This window comes from Sorex fumeus, unplaced genomic scaffold (assembly GCF_029834395.1).
Source record: "Sorex fumeus unplaced genomic scaffold, SorFum_2.1 ptg000015l, whole genome shotgun sequence".
NCBI lineage: Eukaryota > Metazoa > Chordata > Mammalia > Eulipotyphla > Soricidae > Sorex > Sorex fumeus.
In genome coordinates this window covers 16,689,527-16,716,575 of record NW_026606072.1, presented here as the reverse complement: position 1 = coordinate 16,716,575, position 27,049 = coordinate 16,689,527, and positions in this window count along the sequence as shown.

The following is a 27,049-nucleotide window of genomic DNA, read 5'->3' as shown; positions in this document are numbered from 1 at the left end:
TTGATTCCTCCCATTTTCTTTTTCCCAAGAATTGCTTTAGCTATTCGTGGGGGCTTATTGTTCCATATAAATTTCAGGAGTGTTTGCGTGAGAGCAACAATTTTCACTTTGTTGTAATTCCCTTTCCACAGTCTGACACAGATCGCCAACTACAGGGTTAGTTTATTATGCATAATCGTCATTATTTTGTGGAGAATCTTTTTGGTATCCTTGTGGCTAAACTCTAGAATTATTCCTTACTCTTAAGTATTGAATTCTGTTGGGAATAGGGAGTTGGCAAACAAAAGATCTATGTAACCTTCAACTTTTTAATGTTTTTTTTTAATTGAATCACCATAAGATACACAGTTACAAAGATGTTCAGGATTGTGTTTCAGTCATAGAATGTTTCAATACTCATCCCTTCACCAGTGTGCATTTCCTACCATGAATGTCCCCAGTTTTCCTCTTTTCACCTTCCCCTTTTGCTCCCCACCACCCACCCCAGTCTGCCTCTATTGCAGGCACTTTTCTTCTCTCTCTGTTTATTTTTGTCTCTCTCTGTCTCTGTTTCTGTCTCTCTCTTCTTCTGGGCATTATGCTTTGCAATACATGTACTCTATTCTTCTGACACATTTCCAAACTATATTAAATCAGCGATAACAAAAGCTGCTCATCTTGAAACAAAGAAGCAAACACCTATATACTGCACATCCCTTTCAGATAAATGGAAGTCATGTGACAAAATCAAGCTAATGAAGTATAAATGGACATGATGGATAAAGCTTAAACAGTCATCTTGAGAGCATAAGAAATTTGAAGATCACCTCTCAAGGATGGTAAAGTGAAAACTCGAGCTCTGATGACACCAAGAAGTGCCCCATGAAATCTGAATGACTCCTAGTTTTATTTTTATATGAGAGGAAAATGTATGCCAAATATGTCCAATATATTATTTTTAGGGTTTTGGAGCACAGGTTCTAGTTGATAAATATGTCTTTCTATTTTTGCTCAAATTTTCCTTATATTGCCCTCTTTTCATACCCACACCCATTTCCAACAATACTGATGTGGAATGATTTTACCTATTCAAGCAGAACCAGGCCTACTATTTTCCCAGGACATTTCTTAGATTTACATCCTATAATAAAACTGACTCCTCTTTTTCCTCTCTGGAAAGCTTAAGAGTTCACAGTAGTTAAAAATTATTTGGTGTTGAAGTCAATCTTTCTTACAAGTAAATATTTTCCTAGAAGAGTCATTTCTTCTTTCTTTTATATATCTCAAAGAGGAGATAAGGGTATTGATAATTGAACAGTTCTGACTGTTCTTTTGTTTGATTTTTGACCACAGCAGGCAGTGCTCATGGTCTCACGAATCACTCCTGGTGGACTTGGGGTGTGAGGGTTTAAATAGAAGGTACTTGGCCTGTTGCCACACCTTACAATTGCTTTCAGCATTCCCCGTCTCTCATAGAAGTGAGGACTCTTGCTCTTTTAGGAGTATCCACTCCAATCTGTTCCTAGTATTCAGCCAGGATTATTAGGGTATTCTCGTTCTTCCTCTTCTGTCTTCCTTTTCCCTCTCCCTTTTTGCTTTCTTCTTAATTTTATACAATTAAAAAAATAAAAACGGGCTCGAGTGAAAGTCCTGAGGGTAGGCCATTTGCCTTGCACGCAACTTGTTTGGATTTAATCCTGAGTCCCATATGGTCTCCTGAGCACTGCCAGGAGTGATTCCTGAGTACAGAGCCAGGAGTAACCTCTGTGCATAGCAAGGTGTCACCCAAACATAAATAAATAAATAAATAAATAAATAAATAAATAAAACAAGAATTGAAACATGCTATGAAAAATTGTTCATAAACCTGATCATTTTCAAACAATTTCACTGCCTGGAAACAAGCCTCTTTTTGTGTATTACGCATATTGTACCTGTCACTGAAATGGTTCTTTTTTTCTTTTCAGGAAGCTTTCAATAAAACAGTGAAAAGCAGTCTACTCCATATTGGTTCATTCAGTAAAAATGTGTTGATGTCTACCGTGTGCTCCATACTTTGAGTGCTACTGAAGGAGCAAGAGTGCAACAGGTGTGTTCTGCCTGAAGGAATATGCTCTGGCTAGGGAATTCACATTCACAGATTTCATCAAGACGATAAGCCCTAGCTTAGAGAGGTTTAAGATTTATTTCTTTTCAGCTTTCTACACTGTAGATACTCTTACTCCTAGCATTAAACCAGGATTCATTGTACTAGTAAACATTTTGAATTCCCAACCAACAATACAAGCCAGGGTATGTTATTCTTGATAAACATAAAAATAAACATAAATATGTCACTTACTTCATAAGCTGGTAACAATTTTTCTCTTAAGAAGAAGGAAATGAATCTTTTATTCGCCTAATTTAGTCAATAATCTTATTCCATGATATTAAAATGTTTTTTTAAGAAAAAAAAGGCTATCACACTTACTTTATGAGATTTTATTTGAGTATGGATTTTATAGAGCAGTAATACTTTGGTGAAACTTTTATGTTCTTGCCAACATTTACAATATTGTATCAGTCAAGATTTTGACAGAAAACAGATGGCACATTAAGACTGGGTATTTGGAAAGAAGTTTTATGAAAAAATCTATTTACAAGTGCGTGGGCACGATTTAGGAAAAGCAACAGAGTTTGTATATATAGCTATACCAATGTGCATTCCTGTTATTACTATCAGGCATGCAGGAATAAAGAAAAGGAGAGACAGATATACAAGGAGAAAGACAGTGACACAGATAGAAAGATAAAGAGAGAAGAGTGAGTGAGAGCACTGCGTGGGGACTGAGGCCAAGTAGACATCAGCAGAGGGACCCTTGAGAATAATCACATGTTCCCACACTCTTCCTGTTTGTGATATCCTGACAATGCTTCTATTTGGCTGAATTGGCAAAATCCAGCAGCAAGAGGTGATTGGTTTTTTGTGTGTGTGGCTATGAAATTACGAAGTTATTCATGATTGGGTTTCAGAAATACAATGTCCAGACAACACCAACACCTTCGCCAGTGACCACATTCTTCCACCAATTCTCACCATCCTGCATCCCGCTAAACCCCTCCCCCATTTGCATCCCAACCACCAGTCTGCCTCTACTAACTGCATTATCTATAGTGTTTTTTTTCCACTGTGGCTTACTATATTCTTGCTGATATTTCACAAGAAACATTTTACCACCTTTCAGCACTATCTACTCCTCCCAGTTGAATGCTTTTCTCCACTACAGTCATTACCCCTTTTCTTTTCTATCTCCCAGTCCCCTCACATGGCTTATTTCCTACTGACTATTAGTTTTCATGTTCTTGGTTTCCATTATCTTTGGGAACTCTTGTTCAACCTTTATGTTTTTTATTTCCTGCATATGAGAACAATCATTCTGTGTTTGTCTCTCTCTCTCTCTCTATCTTCACTGAGCATTATAGTCTTTAAGTTCCTCCATGTGGCATCAAATTTCATGACTCTCTTTTCTTATGGCCAGTGATAGTCCATTGCGCATAGATACCATAGTTTTTTCATCCAGTCATCTATTTGTGGGCATTTGGGTTTCCAAATATGGACTTTTGTGGATAATGGGATGATTTAGGAAAAGCAACAGAGTTAGTACATATTGCTATGCCAATGTGCTACAGTGTGAGAACCATAGTGAAAGCAAATGTCTTTTCTCCATTTTGCTTTTCGGCCCTTACGGTATATTTCTTGGCGAGAGCCCCAGGCAACCACAAATGGACATCCAAGCTCGCAAAGCAGTGCAGAGAAGTGATAAAAGAAGACCTCAAAGAGAGAAGATCAGCAGTGTTGGCTGATGTGGCAGAAGCCGGGAAAAGCATTCACAACGCTTGCCTGTCCTTCGCCAACTACAAGACCAAGATGACTGCCCTCCAACGTCCTGATGGATCTTTCATATCTTCCAGAAGGGCAATGGAGGAGATTATCCATTACTTCTACTCAGATCTCTTCGATACCACATCCACCTGCCCACATACCAAATTCCACAGGATGAATATGTTGTACCCAATATTCTCCCTTCTGAAATTGGACACACCATTTTGTGGTAAACAAGTAAACAGCACCTAGCCCAGACAAGGTCAGACCCGAACACTTGAAGAATCTACCATCAGTACTCATCAATACACTGGCTCAGCTCTTCACAGGCTACATGTCTGAATGCAATGATCCATCTGAATGGAAAACCAGCAGGACTCTATTACTGTACAAGAAGGGAGACAACCATGACATTGGCAACCATTGCCCGATCTGCCTGTTGTCTGTCATCTACAAGCTGTTCACACAAGTCATCATGAATAGGATTGGCAGAACACCAGATGAAGGATAACCATGCGAGCAAGCCGAGTTCTGAAAAGGATTCAGCATGATCGACCATATCTACAAGGTAACCAAGCTCATTGAGATTTCTTCGGAGTTCAAGATGCTGCTCTGTCTAACGTTCATTGATTTAAAGAAGGCCTTCGATTTTGTTGAGACAGAAGCGGTCGTCGAAACCCTAGCCAAACAGGGTGTTCATACTCAATACATCAGGATCCATCTTGAGCTCTATTACAGATTCACTAGCAGGATCTCACCATTCCACAAGGAAGTGATCATCGATGTCAAGAGAAGGGTTCGGCAGGATGATACCATTTCATCAAAACTCTTTAGTGCCACCCTTGAGAATGTCATTTGATGACTGGAATGGGAAGGAATGGGAGTGAAGATAGACTGTCAGCAACTACACCACCTCCGCTTCACTGATGACACCATTCTAATAACACCAAACATTAGCCAAGAGGCACAAATGCTGACCGACTTTGACTGTGAGTGTAGAAAGGTCGGACTGCAGCTGAATCTCATGAAGACAATGTTTATGAGAAACGGTCTCATTCCTGCCATTCTAATCACTCTCAATGGAACACACATCTCCGAATACAACAGTTATACGTACCTAGGTTGAGAAGTCAACATGACGAATTACCTGGTACCTGAGTTGTGCAGGAGGAAGAGAGCAGCTTGAAACGCCTTTAAGAGCATTGAAGAAATAGCTAAGAGGATGAGGAATCTCCGGCTCCAGGCACATCTCTTCGATTCCACCATTCTTCCTGCATTAACATATGCTTCAGAGACCTGGGCCATACGAAAAAAAAGATGAGAATGCTATTTGAGTTACCCAAAGAGGAATAGAAAGAGCTATGCTTGGAGTATCATGGTTCATGCAAGTGAGAGAAGGAATCCAGAGATCTGACCTCTGTCAATGATTAGTATTTGGGATGCTGTCTTGTTTGCCAATTTGTCGAAAATCAGATGGGCTGAATATGTAATGTGATTTGGAGAGGACCACTGGACTAGAGCCATTACCGACTGGATTCTACAAGTTGTCAAAAGATCGTGTGGCTGCCCACCTATGAGATGGTCACACTTCTTCATCAAGACCCTGAATGATCGGTTTGAGGCTCTTCGTGTTCCTGGAGTGAGCAGATGCCATTGGGCTACACTAGTATGTGACAGGGATGAATGGAGACATTACTGGTGCCTGCTTCAGCAAATTGAGGAGTGATGGGATGTCAAGTATCAAGTGATTAAGAGTATATTCCAAGAAGTTGAGTTAAATGGAAATTCAATTGCTAATTTTTTTAATGTTCATAATGTTTGTCAGAACAGCTAAATCAGTCAACATTCCCACAAGCAGTGAATGACAGTATCTTTATCCCCGCATTCACACCAGCACTGGTTGTTCTTGATATTTTTAATATGTGTCACTTATTGTGGTAAGAAATATCTCATTGCTGTTTTGATTTGTTTCTCCCTGAGATTATTAATTTTCCAGAGCATTTTTCACGTGCCTTCTGGCTGTTTGTTTGCCCTCCCCCTCCCCTGGGCAGATCCAAATTTAATGTTAGTCAACCCCAGAGACTTTGTTATTTATTTATAGTAAATTATCATGATTTACAAAGATATTCATAGTTGAGTTTTAGACATCCAATTTTGCAGCACTGATCACCCATCAGTGTGAATTTCCCTTCCCTGGGAAAATTTGATATTAACACCTTATCAGATAAGTGGTAGGCAACTACTTTCTCCCATTCTCTGTGTTGTCTTTGTGTCTTGGTCATCATTTCCTTTGAGGTGCAAAAGCTTTTTAATTTAATGTAGTCCCATTTGTTTATCTTGCTTCCTCTTGCTTGGTCCTTGAAGATGCCTTTAGTTTTAATTTGATGCAGAATTCTACCTATATTTTACTATATATAATCTATGGATTCAAGCCTAAATCAAGGTCCTTAATCCATTTTTATTTAACTTTTGTGTAAAACATTTGAAAGAGGTCTAAGTTCAATTTTATTTGCATGTAGCTGACCAGTTTTCCAAGCACAATATGTTGAAAAGTTTTTTTCTTGATTAACTTCAAACTTTCCTCCTTTATTGAAATATACTTGAGGGTCTTTCTCAGAATATTCAATTCTATTCTACTATCATTGATCTGTAGGGCGTTCGCCTTACAAGCGGCCAACATGGCCGACCCGAGTTTGATTCCTCCGCCCCTCTCGGAGAGCCTGGCAAGCTACCGAGAGTATTCGATATGCCAAACACAGTAACAACAAAGTCTCCAATGGAGACGTTACTGGGCCCGCTCGAGCAAATTCCAGTACCATGCTGTTTTAATTACGATCACTTTGTAGTACAGTTTGATGTTGGGCAATGTGATATCTCCCACTTTCTCTTTCCAAATTATTCAGAGGGAGGCAGTTATTATTCCGTATGAATTTCAGGAGTGTTTGAAAAATACCATAGGTAATCTTATAGGAACTGCATTGAATCTGTTTAATGCTTTGGGGAGTATTGTTCTTTTGATGATATTAGTTCTCCCAATCCATGAGCAATGGTGTGATCCCACTTCTTCATTATTTTTTAAAGTAGTGTTTTGTGTAGTTTACTTTGTATAGATCTTTTGTCTCTTTAGATGATGGGTCAAATGGAAATTCAATTTATAGATTTTCCATTGTTATGCTGTTATGCTGTTACATATTTTCTGAGGCATAGTTGTAAGTGGGATTTTTTCTAAACTCTTTCTTTCTTTCTTTCTTTCTTTCTTTCTTTCTTTCTTTCTCTCTCTCTCTTCTACTTCATTATTTGCATATAGGAAAGCTATGGACTCCTGCATCTTAATTTTGTAGTCTGCGCTTTACTATAAAAATCTACTGTTTGTATGCTGAAAGTAGACTATAGACCAAACATGATTGCCACTCAATGCCTCTTTTGCAAACCACAACACCCAAAAGGGGAGAGTGAACAAAAGGGAATGCCCTGCCACAGAGGCAGGGTGGGATGGGGGGGGGGTGGGGGGGTGGGAGGGATACTGGGACCCGTGGTGGTGGAAAATGGGCACTGGTGGAGGAATGGGTATTTGATCATTGTATAATTGAAATCCTGTACAACTGTACCTCATGGTGTTTCACTAATAAGAATTTTTTAGAAAATCTATTGTTTGTAGAGCTTTTACATAGGTTATTTAGAATTTTCTAACTATAGTAATTATGTTCTCCACAAATTATAAGAGTGTGAATCCTTTCCTATCTGGATTCACTTAATGTCTTTTTTTCTGCCTAAATGTTATGGCAAATACTTCCATACTATATTGAATAGAAGTGACAAGAGGAGGAAACTTGTCTTGTGCCAGATCTTAGAGGGAAGGCATTTAGTTTTCCACATTGAGTATAATTATTTCTGTGGACTTGTGATAATTGACTTTGGATATGCTGACGGAAGTATTTTCAGTTCTCATTTTGTTAAGTTTTTTTTTCATTAATGGGTGCTGACTATTGTAAAATACTTTCTCTGGTCTATTCTGTGATCATATGATTTTCATGTTTTTCTTCTATTGATATGGTGCATTGCATTAATTTTTTGTGTATGTTAAACCATCCTTGAATTTTTGGCAATAAATCCCACTTCTTCATGGTGTATCATCTTTCTGATGAGTTAGAATCTATTTGCTAAAAATATTTTATTGAGGAACTTTGCATATGTGTTCATTAGGGATATCTGTCTTTTATTCTCTTTTTTTGGTGGTGTCTCTGCTTTTGTTTGCAGGGTGATGTTTGTTTCATAGAAATTGTTTGGAAATGTTTCTGTATCTTCAATTTTCTAAAAGAACTGGAGAAAGATTGGCAGTGGGTTTTCTGTAAATGTTTGATAGAACTCACATCTGGGTCTGGACTTTTGTTTTGGGGTAAACTTTTGATTGCCATTTCAATTGCTTCAAAAGTGACAGGTCTGTTCAGGTGTTCTTTGTTCAACTTTGGGAGGTTATAGAAGTCCAAAAATTTATCTATTTTTTCTAGGTTCTCTCATTTTGTGACATACAAATTCTCAAAGTACCTCGAATGAGCCTTTGGATTTCTGTGATATCTTTTGTGGTGCTTTTCCCCCTTCATTTCTGATTTTGTTTATTAGGATTCTCTGTTTCCTTTTATGAACCTTGCTAGTGGCTTATCAATCTTGTTTATTTTTCAAAGAAGCAGCTCTTGATCTTATTGATTTTTTGTTTGTGTTTTTAGATTTCAGTTCATTAATTCCTGCTATGAATTTTATTATTTCTTTCTTCTTTCTTCCTGCCTGCTTTGGGCTCCTTTTATTGGTGATTTTCCAGTATTTCATGTGGGTCCTTTCTTCTTGATGAATGCTGGAATGCTATAAACTGTCCTCTTAACACCGCTTTTACTATATCCCTCAATTTCTGGTAGATCATGTCCTTATTCTCATTTGTTTCCAGGAATCTTCGGATATCCTCTCTGATCCAATGGCTGTTCATTAACTTTTAATTTTAATTGTTCAATTTTCAAGTCTTTGAATTACTTCTCCATTTCTGTTTATGGCTAACTTCTATTTTCACAGAATGATGGTCTGAGAAGATAGTTGGTCTTATTTCTACTGTGTTGACTTTCTGGAGATATTCTTTGTGTCTCAGCATATGGTCTATCTTGAAGAATGTCCAGATGCATTTTAGAAGAATAAGTATTTGACTTTGAAGACATGAAAAGTCTATATACAGGCCTAGATTTCTTTTGCTAAATCTGCTCTGAATTTTCAGTACCTTCCTTTGTATGCAATTTCTTTTTTGATCTTGCTGTTTTCAGTATTCTATCTCTATATACAGTTTTTGTCATTCTGATGAGGATGTGTCATGGACTGTTTTTATTTGGGTCTCTTAGGTGATGGGCTGGGGCGATATCACAGCGGGTAGGGCATTTGCCTTGCACGTGGCCCATGTGGCCGACCAGAGTTCGACTCCTCCACCCTTCTCGGAGAGCCCGGCACGGCAAGCTATCGAGAGTATCTTGCCTGCACAGCAAAGCCTGGCAAGCTACCTGTGACATATTCGAAATGCCAAACACAGTAACAACAAGTCTCACGATGGAGATGCTACTGGGCCCGATTGAGCAAACTGATGAAGAATAGGAGGACAGTGCTACAGTGCTACAGTGGTACCCTTCAGGTCTCCTGAATCTGGATGCATGTGCTTGCAAGCTCTGGAAACTTCTCAGCAATGAAGTCCTCGACTATTGCTTTTTCATCAAGGCTTCCTTTATGGCTCTCTGGGACACCCTAGTGATTCTTATGTTGTTCCTCTGGAATTCATTCCAAAGTTCACCTTTCCCTTTAGTTTGAGGCCTTTCCCCTCATCTTCTATTTTCTGGAAGTTTTTCTGCACCTCATCTCGGATCTCACTGATTCTGTCCTTCGCAGCTTTACTCTACTGGTGAGACTTTAGAGTGAGTTTTTCATTTTGTCTATTACATTTTTCAGTTCTAGCACAATGGAGCTGGAGCAATAGCACAGCGGTTAGGGCGTTTGCCTTGCAAGCGGCTGATCCGGGTTTAATTCCTTCATCCCTCTCGGAGAGCCCGGCAAGCTACCGAGAGTATCCCACCTGCACGAAAGAGTCTGGCAAGCTCCTCGTGGCATATTCGTATGCCAAAAACAGTAACAATAAGTCTCACAAATGGAGACGTTACTGGTGCCCGATGAACAACAGGAGAACAGTGCCACAGTGTAGTGCTACAGTCATTTCTGTGTGTATTTCTCTCACTTCTGCTGTTCTATTCACTTGTGATTTATTGGCTTTCCATTCCATTGTTTCTCTGAACTTGTTAAATTCTCAAGTATTTCCACAATGAAGTCCTTTTCAGAGAGATTATATAATGGATTATTACTGATTGAGTCTTCAGGATTACAATCTTTGCCCACTACTCATGGTGGTATTCTTCACTGCTTTACCTTGGTTCCTTTTGAAGTCTACAGGTGTGTCTTTTCTACTTCACTGTCAGCGTCCACCACCAACTACCAGCGGGGTCACTGGGGAGCATTATGGAAGGAAGGAGATTATTTTAAGGCTGAGTTAGCAGCCACCATTCGGGAAACCATGCTTCTTCCTTCTGCTACTCTTACTTATGTTTTATTCTGAAGCTGTCAGCTTCCTGGGCAGAAATATAGAGAAAAATTGTCCAGGACTGTGTTTCAGTGCATATATGCCTCACAAGTGTGAAATCCATGGGTTTGGTGCAGGCACTGTAAAAAATTCTAATAAGAAGAAATATAAATAACAAACCAAAAGAATATACTTTTATTATTTTAGTTTCTTTTTCTTTTTTAAATTTCTTTTATTAGTGAAACACCATGAGGTACAGTTATAGACTTATAAATTTTTGTGCTTGGGTTTCAGTTATACAATGATCAAGTACCCATTCCTCCACCAGTGCCCATCCTCCACCACCACAGGTGCCCAAATAACATTTTTAACAGAAATCTATAAAGGAAATTATTCTATTATGCTGGTTAGCCTTTTTTCTGTTAAACTTTATAAACTGCAGATAAACTAGTAATTAGCTCGATTTATTTTAGTATCGGAAATGAGATAGAAAAGCTGGTCAGATAAATTCAGATATCTTCCTTACCCAAAGGGAAAGGAGAAACATAGTATTCAAGAACTAGGCTTAGACTTACTATAAATCAAACAGTACAGTTAAAAAAATCAAACTTTGGACCCTTTGGACAAATGGTTCTTTTTAGTTTTTGTTTAATTTTGGGCCAATCCAATGGTGCTCATTGCATACTCTGAGCCTATATTCTGGCATCATTCGTGGTGGGGCTCAGGGGACTATATATGGTGCTCATGATCAAACCCAGGTTGGCAGTTTTCAAGGCAATCATCCAATATCTAGCTGCTGATGAGAAATTCTGAACAATTTATTAGAGTATTTTGTAGAAAAAGCCCTGACAGCCAGACTTAGTTTTGCTCTAGTAAACAGGTCTTTATTTTTCTACTCCCAAGAAGCAATAATCTCTTAAGTAGGTGGATAAATTGTTGGTTCAGTGCCCAGCTTCACCAATATCTAGGGTTGGAGCAATTTGTCAATGATTGATATTTGTGTGAGCTAGATAATCTGGCCAATACACAGCAGACATCACTTTCTAAATAAGGAAATTATACCTCTATTTGAATGCTGTCTTTGAAATAAATAAAGTGGTTTCCAAAGGAGATATGATCATGAGAAAATAAATAAATAAATAAATAAAGTGATTTCCAAAGGAGAAAATGATCATGCATACTATTGTGGTCTAAACAAAAATAACTACATTTTTTTCTCTAAGGTATGAAAATTGAGACTCCAAAGTTCAGTGAATTATTCTAGCAGTGCAAGGGTGAAGAAGCAACAGGAGAGGAAAAGATACTTTTATATATGCACAGGCATTTTGGCATCACTGTGGCAGGCAGTTCAGACCTTGAGGGTCAAAGGCAAAGAGGCTGTGAAGAGCTGTCACTTGCACTACTATCTCAGATCTAGGACATGAAATCTTTCCATTTTATAACCCCTTCTCTCATACATTTCCAATAGCCTGATAGAGCAGAAGATCATGATCAAATGGTCCATGTAGCCTAATGAGAGGGTTGGTCAGGAAATAAAGTTCATTTTTGCAGAAAATGATACTCTTTACATAAAGTTAAGCAACCAAAATAAAGTCTTAAATGTTTTATGAAATAAATAAAAAACGATAAAAATCTGCATGATATTTTAACACAGCTAGTAATTTTCTTATTGCCAAGAACTTTGTTTCTATAGAATGAATTTTCCCTTGTTCTTTCCCCTTTTTATTTGGTCTCAAATACTCTAGCTGTGTCCTTTTTTCTGTCCTTATTTTATACTTGAAAATTATCTCTATTTTTTAAATTAATTTTTATTAGTGAAACACCATGAGGTACAGTTGTAGATTTACAAATTTTTGTGCTTGGCTTTCTATTATACAATGATCAAATACCCATCCCTCCACCAGTGCCCATTTTCCACCACCATGGATCCCAGTATCCCTCCCACACCCATCCCCCCATCCCACCCTGCCTCTGTGGCAGGGCATTCCCTTTTGTTCTCTCTTTTGGGTGTTGTGGCCTGCAAAAGGGGATTGAATGGCAATCATGTTCGGTCCATAGTCTACTTTCAACATGCATCTCCCATCCAGGGAGGATCCTCCAAACACCCTTTATTTGGTGCTCCTTTCTCTATCTGAGCTTCCCTTTCCCCTAGAATACCCAGCTAGCCTCTAAGCCATGGAGTATTCCTCCTGGTACTGATCTCAGCTGTTCTTGGGTATTAATCTCCTATGTTGTTACTTTATGTCTCCCAGATGAATGCAAACTTTTTATGTATATACCTCTCTTTCTGACTCATTTTGCTTATCATGATACTTTCCATGTAGTACCACTTGTATGTAAATTTCTTAACTTCATCTTTTCTAACAGCTACATAGTAGTCCATTGTGTAGATGTACCAAAGTTTCTTTAACCAGTCATCTGTTCTTGGACACTCAGGTTTTTCCCAGATTCTAGCTATTGTAAAGAGTGCTGCAATGAACAAACAAGTGCAGATGTCACTTCGACTATACATTTTTGCTTCTCTGGGATATATTCTCAGGAGTGGTATTGCTGAGTCAAATGGGAGCTCAATGCCTAATTTTTTGAGAATAGTCCATACTGTTTTCCAAAAGGGCTGAACCAGTTGGCATTCCCACCAACAGTGAAGAAGTGTCCCTTTCTCGCCACATCCGCGGCAGCATTGGTTGCTCTTGTTCTTTTTGATGTGGACCAATCTCTGAGGTGTGAGATGGTATCTCATTGTGGTTTTGTTCTGCATCTCCCTGATGATTAATGATGTAGAGCATTTTCTCATGTGCTTTTTTGCCATTCAGATTTCTTCTTTCAGAAAGTTTCTCTTCATTTCATTGCTCCATTTTTTATGGAGTTGGATGTTTTCTTCTTGTGGAGTTCAACCAGTACTTTATATATTCTTGATATCAACCTCTTGTCAAATGTGTATTCGGAAAATATCCTTTCCCATTCAGTAGACTGTCTTTGTATTTTGGTCACTGTTTCTTTGGAGGTGCAGAAGCTTCTTAGTTTAAGATAGTCCCATTTGTCTATCTCTGTTTTCACTTGCTTGGCTAGTGGCATGACATCTTTGAAGATACCATTAGCTTCAATGTCATGGAGGGTTTTGCCAACTTTGTCTTCAATGTACCTTATGGTTTCCGGTCTGATGTTGAGGTCTTTAATCCATTTTGATCTTACTTTTGTACATGGTGTTAGGCAGAGTTCTCAGCCCATTTTTTTTGCATGTAGTTGTCCAGTTTTGCCAGCACAATTTGTTAAAGAGGCTTTCCTTACTCCCCTTCACATTTCTTGCACTTTTATCAAAGATTAGATGATTATATGATTGAGGGGAGATGTCAGTGTATTCAACCCTGTTTCATTGGTCTGGCTTTGTTCCAGTACCATGCTGTTTTAATTATTACTGCTTTGTAGTAGAGCTTGAAGTTAGGTAGTTTGATTCCTCCCATTTTCTTTTTCCTAAGAATTTCTTTAGCTATTCGTGGGGGCTTATTGTTCCATATAAATTTCAGGAGTGTTTGCTCCATTTCTTTGAAGAATGTCATGGGTATCCTTATAGGGATTGCATTGAATTTGTACAATGCTTTGGGAAGTATTGCCAGAAAATTATCTCCTTTTATTCTAGGATTTTTCTACCCAAGAAATGACTGTAAAATTCTGTACATAGCACCTTGCTTTAGTATCAATTCCAAGGCATTCTGTCATTATGAAGACACAAGAATATGTGGTTTTTCTCCTTTGATTTCTTTATGATTGATATAATTTCCTTATATTAAATTCATTTGTCCTGCCATTTTTTCACATTAATTTGGATAATTTATTGCATTGCTGTTCAACTTTTTATCCAACTGTAACACTCCTTTCCAATTTTACTTTCTGTGGTCCCGTATACTACTGATTGAACCCTTAATCTTATGCCTTAGTGCTCCCCATTGTGTGATCTTTAACCTGTCACCTCCTTGGAATATTCTTCCTTTGAAAATTATTTAAAATTATTTTTAAATTCCTTTTTATTAAAAAAATTTGGGGGGTGTGGTGCTGCCAGCAGGTCAACCTCTACATGCAGATAAGTCCAACAGCAGCCAGATTGTGACATCAGACTTCCTGATACCCCCAAATTGCTGCTGTGTCTCTGGCCAAACCCTAACAACTTGGGATCAAGTTTACCTAGAAATGTAATGGCCAAAAGTTAGGTATGTGGGAGCATCTACAAACCACCTCTGGCTCAGTTATATGAGCACATTTATTGGCCTTGCTTCAGAGACCCATAAATAAATCTCAAAAGAGATCAAATGCTGCAGTTAATCTTGGATGCACGCAAGGCTGAACAGACTGGGAGAGAGTGGGTCAGCCAAGTTCCCACCCACACAGAGACCATACAACCACTTGCTCCCACAATCCGAATCACTAACATATCCCCAGTCAGTCTCCACCATCTCAGGAAAGACCTCACCAAGATATAATCTGCTGAAAATTTGGGTATGTGGGCTTTGTGATTGAAATCTCCAGGCTTTCCAACCAGTGCTGGCGTGGATGCGGGGAAAAAGGGACGCTATTTCACTGTTGGTGGGGATGCCCACTAGTCCAGCCTTTCTGAAAAACAAAAGATGGACAGTCCTTCAAAAACTAGAAATTTAGCTTCCATATGACCCCGCAATACTATTTCTGGGAATATATCCAGAGGGTGCAAAAAAAGCACAGTAGAAATGACATCTGTACCTTTATGTTCATTGCAGCACTGTTCACAATAGCCAAAATCTGGAAACAATCCAAGTGCCCTAGAACAGATGACTGGTTAAAGAGACTTTGGTACATCTACACAATGGAATACTATTCAGCTGTCAGGAGAGATGAAGTCATGAACTTTGCTTATAAATGGATAGACATGGAAAATATCATGCTAAATGAAATGAGTCACAAAGAGAGGAACAGACATAGAAGGACTGCAGACTGCACTCATTTGTGGAGTATAAAACAACATAACATGAGGCTAACATCTAATGAAAGTAGATACATGGGACAGGTAGATTGCTCCATAGCTGGAAGTCTGCCTCATGAGCAAAGGCGAGAAGGCAGCTGGAATAGAGAAGGGATCGCTAAGAAAAAGATGGCTCGAGGAATCGGTCAGGATGGGAGATGTGTGCAGAAAGTGGATAAAGGATCAAACATGATAATCTCTCAGGGTATGCATTGCAAACCATAATGTCCAAAAAGTAGAGAGAGATTATGGGGAATCATGTCTGCCATGGAGGCAGGGGGAGAGTGGGAAGGGGGGGGGGGTATACCGAGGATATTGGTGGTGAAGAATGTGCACTGATAGAGGGACGGGTGTTTGATCATTGTGTGATTTTAACCTAAACATGAAAGCCAGACTATCTCACGGTGATTCAATAAAATTAAAAAAAAAAAAGAAAGAACTCTCCAGGCTTTCTTGGGGTTGGGATGAGCTACCTCCTCCCCACCCTATATATATAGTTCCAGAACACTTGGCAGTCATGCCCACACCCCAAACTGCCACACACTTAACAGAGCTACTCTAGCCTTACCATTCCAATGAAAAAGCTGAACGGGCCCCGAACAAGCACAGTGACTTCTTAATACCTGTATTGCAAACCCTAATGCACAAAAGGAGAGAGAGAAAGAAGAAAAGTGCCTGCCATAGAGGCAGGATGGTGGCAGAAAGGGCAGAAGGATTGTTTGGGCATGATAGGAGGGAAACAGGGGACATTAGAGGTGGGAAATGTATACTGGTGGTGGGATGGGTGTTGTATTATTATATGACTAAAATCCAATCATGAACAGCTTTGAAATGGTCTTTCTCATGAATATTCAATAAAAATTTTTAAAAAATTAAAAAATAATTATTGAATTACTGTAAGATACACAGTTGCAAAATTGTTCATGTTTGGGTTTCAGTCATACAGTGTCCCAACACCTATCACTTTACCAGTATATGTTTCCCACCACTAATATGCCCAGTTTCCTTCTTGAACCCCCCAACTCCCCACCCCAAGTCTTCCTCAAAGGCAAGCCTTTTATATGTGCAGTGAAGAGTTTTCGTATTTACTTGTTTTTAATTTGGGGGTCACGTCAAGTCCAGTACAGGAATTCCTCCTAGATCTGTGCTCAAGGATCCCTCCTGGAAACATTGGGGGACCGTATAGGGTTTCGGGTCTAGAACCTGCCCTCCCTGCTCTACTATCTCTCTAGTCCCAGTAAAGAGTTTTTACTTTGTGTAGTTATAAAGTCAGAAATAAAACAATTTTCCTACTAATTTTAACATTATATGCCATCTGGAGAAGGTAAAAATGAAGTTTTTAATCCATACAATTGGGAAAGAAATTTGAAAAGCACTCTGATGAAGTGACAGATTGCTGGAAGAAATAGAGAAATTGTCACAGTAAAAGCTGAGCGAATGCACAAAAAATCACACTGGAGAAGATCTTTAGCTCAAAGTAGCAGCTAAGTGTCTGACCATTGATTTCAAAATTAAGGACGCTTAGTCCTAGTGGAAAACAGAGGGTTTTGGAATTGGTTTTGGAACTGAATCCCAAATTTGTAAATAACAAGCTGTGCTATCTTGCGAAAATTACTTTCTTATCTTAGTCTTTTTTTTTCATCTATAAAATGGGAGGTTAATTTTACTTTCCTCATAGAGTTGAGAAAATAAAGTATCTGGAATACCCCTTCTCACATAAAACATGACTAATAAATATTAACTATTTGAATCATTTGGATACCCAAGATATATGACCAATGAATTCGTGGTGCCTTGATGTGCAGTCTTCCCCTTTTGTAACTACCCTCTTCCCATTGGAGGCTACAAGTCTCTTTTACCTCAAGGATTTTCCTCTGTCTCCTCCTGATTAGTTTACTCTGTGAAGATTGTATCTGAAGTAATGTTTCATTCTTCCTTTCTCCCCTATTATCGCCAGATTTATAATTTCTAAAGTTAAATGTTGAGAACATCCTTAAAGATATGGTTATAAACAGAGTATTCCTGATCATACTGTCCTCTGTTTCTCTTCTGTTTTCTTTGAGGGAGATAAAAATTACTAACGAAGGCATTGGAGAAATAGTACACGGGTTAAGGCTCTTGCCTTTGCAGCATACCTGGTTTGATTCCTTGTATCACATAGAATCCCTTGAACACCACCAGGAGTGATACTTGAACACAGAGACAGCAATAAGCCTGAATTGTGTTTTGTCTTCATGTTTGTTGGTTGGGTTCTCTCCATTTAGAATTTTGTTCCTATGACTTGCAATTGTATTCTTTAGCTGTCAATTGCACTTATATGATTTCTTTCATGGTTCGAATAGATTCTTTTGAGTTGACTGAACTTATCTTTCAATGATTGCTTTATTTCCACTGCTATTTAATAGAATATTGATTTGAGATCCTCCTCATCCAGGCTTGGAAGTTTTGAGGAAGTTGAGGTCTTGCCTGGACTTTTGTCCCTTTCTTCAAATATAGCTTAATTTATTTGTTTTCCTGTTTTTCTTAGAATTTTGTGGGAGCTGAAAGTGAAGCTTTAGATTCCTGGTTAACTGAGTACTGATGTTTTGTGATTCATTACTTTACACTAAAAATCAACTGTTTAGCCCCTGTTATTCTATTTTGTTCTGTGTAATGGTATTTCAGTGGAATATGTAGGTCTACACATGAATTTTAGTTGCCATTTTTTTTTTTGCATATATTCTGGTACTGATCCTGCAGTTTCCCACCTGTACTTAGACTATACATCATATGAGATGGGTGAAGTACAACAATTGTGTGAACCTTAAGGCATCAACCAGTACTAGGTGCCCGCACAGTCCCTGGAGGTTGGGGTTGTGTTCCCTCTTAGTGCAGAGCACAAGGAACAGGTTCCTGGGTTCTATCAGCGTGCCTGGATTGGAGGAGCTTATATTGGCACCTCAGGCCAATAGCTATATGTCAGGCAGACATAAGCAAAGAAAGACTATCAGGAATCCATTGATATTCTGATTTTGAATATTCTTTCTCATATTCTTAGAATAAATAATTGCTCAGTTGTGTCCTTACATTTACTATATTTGATGTGTTTAAATTTTATCGATGATTTCTGTTTAGCTTTAAGTCAATTTTGTTTTTTATTAACTTTTCTTCCTGTGTAGTTTAACATTTGGCAAGTGTTTTAGGAAATAAATCTAGTGTGAGTTAATGTTAGATATGTTATCTGCTTATTACTAAAACTATTTTAGCTAGAAATATCATGCAAGAAATGCTTCTCTTAATTATCTTTGTTTCTTTTTCTTGTTCTTGGTTTTAGTTTTGTCTTGGGGGCCAAAAGTTCTGGAAGTTCTCAGGGTTTACTTCTGACCATACTCTCAAAGATCACTCCTGTCAGGGCATGGAGGGCCATTTGCCCATATGTTAAGCTGAGGATCAAACCTGGGTCAACAGCACACAAATCCAGAGCTTTACCTACATTCTCTCTATCCCCATTTTCATATTTATGAAGTATATAGAAAGTGCAATGTGCTACTGGGAAAATAAAGTGATAGAAATATCCCATCAGAAACCTTTCCTGTTTACAATAAAGTTCAATCCAATGCCATATGGGACCATTACATGCCTATGAATCATACTTGGGTACTTATACTGAATTATTTATGGTAATAACATATTTATGCAAATTACAATCTAAAGAGTAATAATTATAAAGTTTCTCAATAATTTTCTTTATTATATGGCATATATGTGGAGGATTTACATAATCATTGGCAAGAAGATACGTAGGACAAGATTTTCTTTTACCAAATAAACTCATGCTCTGACTGGAACTTCAAAAAGGATAATCAAATTCATCATTTCTTCAGAGTATTTTTGGAAGAGAGAACTGTAAGAGACCCTGTTTCTGAGATATATCCCAGGTCTAGGTCATTGATGGAGCTTTTGAAGTTATTTTTAAGTGAAGGAGTCTAGGTCCAGGAAAAATGATCATGTTTTTAAATCTCCAACTTATCAGCTGGCTTGCCTTACTTATAATTCTAGATCATGGGGTTTAATGAGCCTCTGTAAAAGAACTGGAATTCATTTATGCAAACTAAATATCTCTTTGGTTGTTGGATGATTTACTAGGCAATTATCCTAATTACAACAAGAAAATGTAGGGTTTTGGGTGAATTATTGGTCATTAAAAGAATTATCTTACTGCCTTGGATTGATGGAAACACTTTGTCTTTAGGATATCTGATAAAAAGTAACATAATTTTATTTTTAAATCATCTGGACCTCTTACCACACAAAGATATGGACATTGCAATAAAATGTTTCATGAATTTGAGTAATATTTCATTTGTCCTCTGAAAAACACTGTATTATCCATAAGCAGCACAGGGAAAATGGCCTTGGATACCCTCATTTTCCAGTATAGTTTTCTTCAAAGAAGACTGATTTCAGATGACTTTGACAGTTATTTTTAAAGTTTTTTTTATGGATATTCTTTTTTATATTAGTGGAAATGTTTGGACTATGCCTGACACTTTTACACACAATTCACAATGCTCCTATCACTGCAAAAATATATTCTAGGCTTATATTTTTGAGATTCAATCTGTTTACTTAAAATTTTTATGGACAGATTTTCTTTGCTATACATCTATAAGAAAAAAAATAATCTAGAGATAAGAACAGTAAAAATAAATTAATTTTGAGGGTTTTTTTTTATGACAAGTCAATGCCTAAATTTCCATTATGCTTTACTATCTTCATCTCTGGGTTGAAAATGAGGTAAAAGTTTCCACTTTACCAGCTGTGACTACCACTATCCCTGCAAGCACTTGAGCATGCTGCAGACCTTTCTCTTCATAAATTCTTTATGGGGCTATCCTGGTTTTTCACAATGCAATGACCATTTCACCAATGAAACTTTTTTCTTTGTTTCCAGATTGAATTCTCTTAAATAATTGCTTTTAGAAAGAAACCTCCATGAAAAGGATTTTACCAAAGCTATCTTCTTGCTCTCTTATGAAATCAAATACGTTTGTTTACTGTTTTTAAGAAGTACTGAGGCATTGATTATAGTTATCTATCTTCAACTGGAGGCTTAGTTATATGTGACGTATAGCTTAGTATTTTTATTTCATGGAAGTGTTGTGACTAGTATGTATTCAAAATTTAATGGTATGTTTAGTCATTTTTTAGTCTAAGGAGAATGTACAAGTACCTTCCAGTTCTTATATTAGGATTTATGTAAAATTTTGGATAAAACTATTTACATTAATTCATACATTAGACATTAATAATATTGATAACTTACAATGTCCCTTCTGGATTCCATTTAAGGAATAATTAAAAATATAATTAAAAATTTAAAACATTTATGGACGAAGCAACTTTTTCTAGACCCTAAAATGATGAAGTTTCTAACTGAGTTGTACTCTAGAATGAAGAAATATTTTATCTTAAATATAAAGGACAGTTGAGTTTGCATGCCCAACTGTTATCCAGCTAACCAAAAGGACAACTGTGACCCATTCCACAAAAATCTAATTGCATACTAAAGAAAGGGTGTGAGAAATTACATCGGCTTACGAAGTTTCTGCATTAAAAAGGAAGTTATGACTAGAATAGAAAGAAACCCTATCATTGGGCATTTTCTCTGGCCCCTGTATCTTCTGTTTCCTATAAATGGCATTCTCCTAGCCAATCATTTCTAAAATTTCTATTTTTATATTACTGTCAATTTCTTAGATTACCTAGACAAATTGCAAGAATAAAGTTACATGTTATCCACACACAAAAACTTGAAATAAATTGAGGAAAGGCAATATTCTGTGAATTTGCCCCAATCCATAGCTACTTCTGTAGATTAAAGCAAAAACTACATTGTACTTCTCATATGTAACCATGGTAAAATATTCTTATCTTTTTAACTTCCTCACCCATTGTCATCTGATAATTTTGCAAAAGACAAGGAAAAATAGCCACTGAAAAATCAAAAGGAGGGCCAGAGAGATAGTAGAGTGGGTGGGTGCTTGTCTTGCATGTAGTGGGGCCAGACTCAATCCATAGCAGCACATGTAGTCTCCCACTCACTACTTGGAGTGACCCTTGAGCACAAAGTTAGGAGTACTACTAGTTGTCACTGAAGAAAATAAACAAAAAAATGAAAAAAGAAAATAAAAAAGAGAAATAAATATAAAACAAAATTTTCTATTTTAATATTAGGGGGAAATTATCTGAAATTGTTTTGTAAAATTTAAGTAGCTGTGCCTAAGTGCTTACTGACTGTACTTATTTCATAGTGCACTGGTAACTGTTTATAGCCTGGCACTAGCGTCTGGACCATATTTTAGGTTGACCTGAACATAAGTACACAACACTGGTTCAAATGGTATCAAAACTCATCAAGTTTCTGTTACTTGAGGCTTTGGAGTTGTGGTGGGGTTTTGTTTGTTTTGGTCTGCTTATTTATTTATTTATTTTTGATTGGGGCTGGTGGCAGGGGAGTGGCATATTTGGCAATGCTCAGGTTTATTCTTGGCTCTGCACTTGGAGCTCTGGGACCAGTGATCAATGCTTCTGAGATCATGGGGGATGCTGACAATCGAAAAATCTGGCATTGGAGGCAAGGCAAATGCTCTACCTGCGGTACTGTGAGTCCAGCCTCGCTCAGTCTCCATATGTTAAAGGACTAGTATGAGTCTAAATTGACTGACTGAATCGGTGGATGTAGTGTCTGTCCTGCTGTGAAAAGGGGTTTGTGGTTTGTGGTTTGGTTGCAGAGACATTTTTTTGACTTGTGGTTTACCTCATGAATATCTCTTTGTTGTTCAAGCTAGATTTTAGGGCGGATACCTCAGAATCCCCACAGATTTCTAGCAACTTCAGAAACTGCAGTGGGGAATCATTTTCTTTAAGATCTTAGATTCTCTTCTTAGTTTGATTCCACAGAGCTATTCTCTGAAGGTGGAAATCTTGTAACTTTTATCCTTGGGTGAGAGAGAATCTAAATGTATAGATGGCAGCTTAAGAAAGCATGTCCTTGTCCTACTTGTGCATTTGCATTGATTTCTAAGGTCTATTTAAGTGCTAAACACAAGTTATCCAAACATACAATTTTAACTCTCCGTCTTGTGGCTAAAAAAGCTGTAAGTAGAACCATATGGAAGTATACTTATGATTTCAAAGCTTTAGAGTGTCTTCATCCGGGCCTTGTTCCTGCAGTGAAACAAGAAGCTTTGTTTCCCCGATGATTCTGTTACTATTTTTCATGCACTCAGAATTGTGAAGTGTGTGAAACTTTCATTGTGCTTCATAGTCTTTTTATTAACTTTTATCTTTTGTTGAATATCAGAGCAATATGCACCCTCATCTCCTCCTGTATCAGTTGATTGACTTAAGCCCTTGAAACCCATCGTATCATGTTTGCCAAATGGGCAAAAGAAGCAAAATAACTGTGAGGCAATAAGGAAAAAAAGATGGATTACACAGGATGGAATTGATTAGAAAGGAAACAGGCACCACACTGTTTCCCTGATGTAGAAAGGGACACAGACACAAGAATGGTTTGTTTCTACAATGCACTTTTCTTTTGGTTTCTAATATCAGTAGGAATGCACTTCTTCCTTAGCACCCTGAGGAGTTGACAGCACTCTGGACCTTGTAAATTGCAGGGCACTGTGTTTCAGAGAATTGTTCCCAGGAAAAGTCATTTAGTAATGCATGTTCAATAGACAATTTACAATCTAGACAGTCTGCTTGTTTGGAAGCCCCTGAACTTTGGTAGACCTTGCCCTCTGCATGCTGTCTCTGTAAAAAAAGATACACAGCTGGAAAATAACAACTTTTTCTTCATATGCAAATAGTCGATGCCATTAAGATACAGGATAAAGGCTCTCATCATTTTAGTAGATAACCATATACATTAAAGCTAATAAAGATAAGGCATCTAGGCAATGCACCCTAAACATTTGAATGAATTATAATTGTGGCCTCTTTATCTTAACCTATGTAATAAGATCCTGACTGTTATTAACATAGAAGTCTTTTACTGAAACTTATCACTTTCACTTGGTAGAGTTATCTGTATTCAGAAAGGAAATGGCAAGGCGAAATCTGAACAATTTGGTGGCATGTTAGCTCAGACTGTCAGCTTCATATATAACAGATAAATATGTAGGTTATAGCAACCAGAAGATATCTACTTCTAAACCAGACTGGGGGTAATAAAATAGCACAGATTATAAGTGGATCATATCCCCCAAATGTTCATTGTGAATTGCCCTTAGTTGGGATCAAAGCTAGTCACTGTTTTTGTTTTCTTAAAAATTCATTGTTGCTTTTCTTTGTAGGTTACCATATTCTATCCAAATGGTGATTTTTTCCATTTCCTATAATTAACACAATAGGTGGGTGAAATGCGAAGATGGAACATTTTACAATACTTTTAGATGGAACATTTTACAGTACTTTTATAGAAAATAATGTCTGGGATAATTAATGAGGAAAAAAACTGTCTTTGAAAGTTTTGTTTCTTGTTGGTCTTTCCCAATTTTCATATCTAGAGATCAGAGGTGCAGAGGAAGCCATGAAATCTGAGAATCTGAATTCAACTGTACAGCTGGAACCTAAATTTAAAGTAGGCATGGTCAAAGAAGTGTCTATTTTAAAATAACTTTTTTTTCCTCCTTGTCTCTTCTGACTTCTACCACCTCTACACTACATTTCAAGGAAGCAGAGAGGGTAAGTTTTGTGTTGTTCCCAATATATCTATATCCCAAAGAGGACATGGTGCTTCATTTTTGGCACAAAGATTATCTAACCTCTTGGAATTTTTCCTCCTTTTAATTACACAGAAAAAAACACATAAAAATTTTGAGCAATATAAAAAGTATACTTCATAGTGGACAGGGCTTTTGCCTTGCACATGACCGATCTGGGTTTGATTCCTCCGCTCCTCTCGGAGAGTCCGGCAAGCTACCGAGAGTATTCCGCCCCACACGGCAAAGCCTGGCAATCTACCTGTGATGTATTTGATATGCCAAAAACAGTAACGACAAGTTCTCAAAATTTGTTGTGAGACATTGCTGGCTTCCATTCGAGCAAATCGATGAACAATGGGAGGACAGTGCTACAGTGCTACTTCCTAAAAATTCTGCTTTATTCCATGAGGGAATTTCCTTATTCCTTTTGACCTTTCTGGTCTTGTGTTTCATTCCACCAAAAGTGGTTCTCAGCTCCTTGTTTTTCTGCTCTCAGAGATGGATTCATGACAGTCGATTATGATTTGAAGAACAAATAAGAATTTAGGAACTGATTAAACATGCATGAAAAATCTCTCTGTCAAACCACTCAACAGTAAAATCAAATGGGACAGGTGGGAAATGAACAAATGCTGATGTGAAAAGTGATGTTCACATAAACAATTATGTAAAAAGATGTTGCATAAAGAATAGCTACATCAATTATTTGAAAAATAAATATAAAGATTTTAAGATATCTGAAAGTTGACTGACTATCTCAAGTTCCATGAATCCAAAGGCTTCTACTTCTTAATCCCTCCCCACTGTCTCAGTATCTTTTAAAGCAGGGTAGAATGAATAATTTTCCTTCTCAAGGTGGGCTTTAAAAGTACCCATAGCTCTTGCTGAGAACTAAAATACATTTTCCTTGATCCAGCACAGGGACTATAACTCTCCAAAAATACCAAGTTATTTTCTCGCACTTTCCAGAGCAAACTCAATCACACTAGAAAGTCTCTGAAAAGAATGACTTCAGAAGGTATTTTTGAAAGTGAACAGGAACTTTCTTCATGATAGGAAAAGGAATAGATCTGGATTAACTACATAAGACAAATGTGTATATCTCTTTTCACATCAGTTTTAAATCACCTTCTTGTTTTTTCTTTAAAAAATTTCAGCACTTCCATCAGATTTGTTGCATGTTAACTGTAAAACTTCTATTTGTGATTAAACATGAGATTCTTGTACTTAGAATAAATGCTTGATGAAGATAATGGTGTTTGTCCCTGAGTAAGGTAAATATTTTCCTTATGCCAAGTGAACAGTGATTTCAGAAGCTTAAAAGAAAAAAGGAAATTAAGCAGAGCAGGGATTAGTTCTCCATTAGTTCTCCATTGGTAATTTCCCTTCCCCTCCCCCTTTTTTTATTTGGCACACTGACTGCATTTCTTAGCCTTCCTTGCAACCAGTTACAATCACATGACTAGATCTGCACAATGAGGTGAGAGTGGAAGACATGCAGGTAACCCCCAGGCCTATTTCCTATCACTTAATCCCTTAATTTCCCGTTACTCGTCGATTTGCTCTAGCGGGCGCCAGTAACGTCTCCATTTGTCCCTGTTGCGTGGTAGTGTAGCCCAATGGCATCTGTTCGCTCTGGGAACATGAAGAGCCTCAAACTGATCGTTCATGATCTTCACGAAGTCTGACCATCTGGTAGGTGGGCGGCCACGCGGTCTTTTGACATCCCATGGAATCCAGTCAGTAACAGCTCTAGTCCAGCGGTCGTCTTTAAATCTCATTACATGACCAGCCCATCTGATTTTTGACACCTTGGCAAATGAGACAGCGTCCCTGATTCTTGATCATCGACGGATGTCAGAACTCCGGATTTTTTCTCTCATTTGAGTGAAATGTGATATTTCAAGCAAAGCTCTTTCTATTCTTCTTTGGGAGACCTGAATAGCGTTCTCATCCTGTTTGCGTAGGGCCCAGGTCTCTGAGGCATATGTTAATGCAGGAGGAACAGTGGAATCAAAGAGATGTGCCCGGAGCCGGAGGTTCTTCGTCCTCTTAGCTATTTCTTCGACGTTCTTGAAGGCCTTCCAAGCCGCTCTGTTCCTCTTGCGTAGCTCGGGTGCCAGGTCCTTTGTCATGTTGACTTCTCGACCTAGGTACACATAGCTGTTGCATTCGGAGATGGTCGTTCCGTTGAGAGCGAATGGGACATCAGGAACGAGGCTGTTTCTCATAAACATTGTCTTCGTAAGATTCACCTGTAGTACTACCTTTCCACACTCATGGTCAAAGTCGGCCAGCATTTGTGCCGCTTGGCTGATGTTTGGTGTTATTAAAACAATGTCATCAGCAAAACAGAGGTGGTGTAATTGCCGACCATCTATCTTCACTCCCATTCCTTCCCATTCCAGTCATCACATGATGTTCTTGAGGGTGGCACTGAAGAGTTTCGGTGAAATGGTATCACCCTGCCGAACCCCTCTCTTGACATCAATGATTACTTTTTTGTAGAATGGTGAGATCCTGGTAGTGAATTCGTAATACAGCTCACAGAGGATCCTGATGTATTGAGTTTGAATGCCCTGATTGGCTAGGGCTTCAATGACAGCTTCCGTCTCAACAGAATCAAAGGCCTTCTTTAAATCAATGAACGTTAAACAGAGCGGCATCTTGAACTCCCGAGAAACCTCAATGAGCTTGGTTATCATGTGGATATGGTCGATGGTGCTGAATCCTTTGCCGAACCCGGCTTGCTCGCATGGTTGTCCTTCATCCAGTGTTCTGACAATCCTATTTAGGATGACTCGAGTGAACAACTTGTGGATGACAGACAATAGGCAGATAGGGCTATAGTTGCCAATGTCATGGAGCAG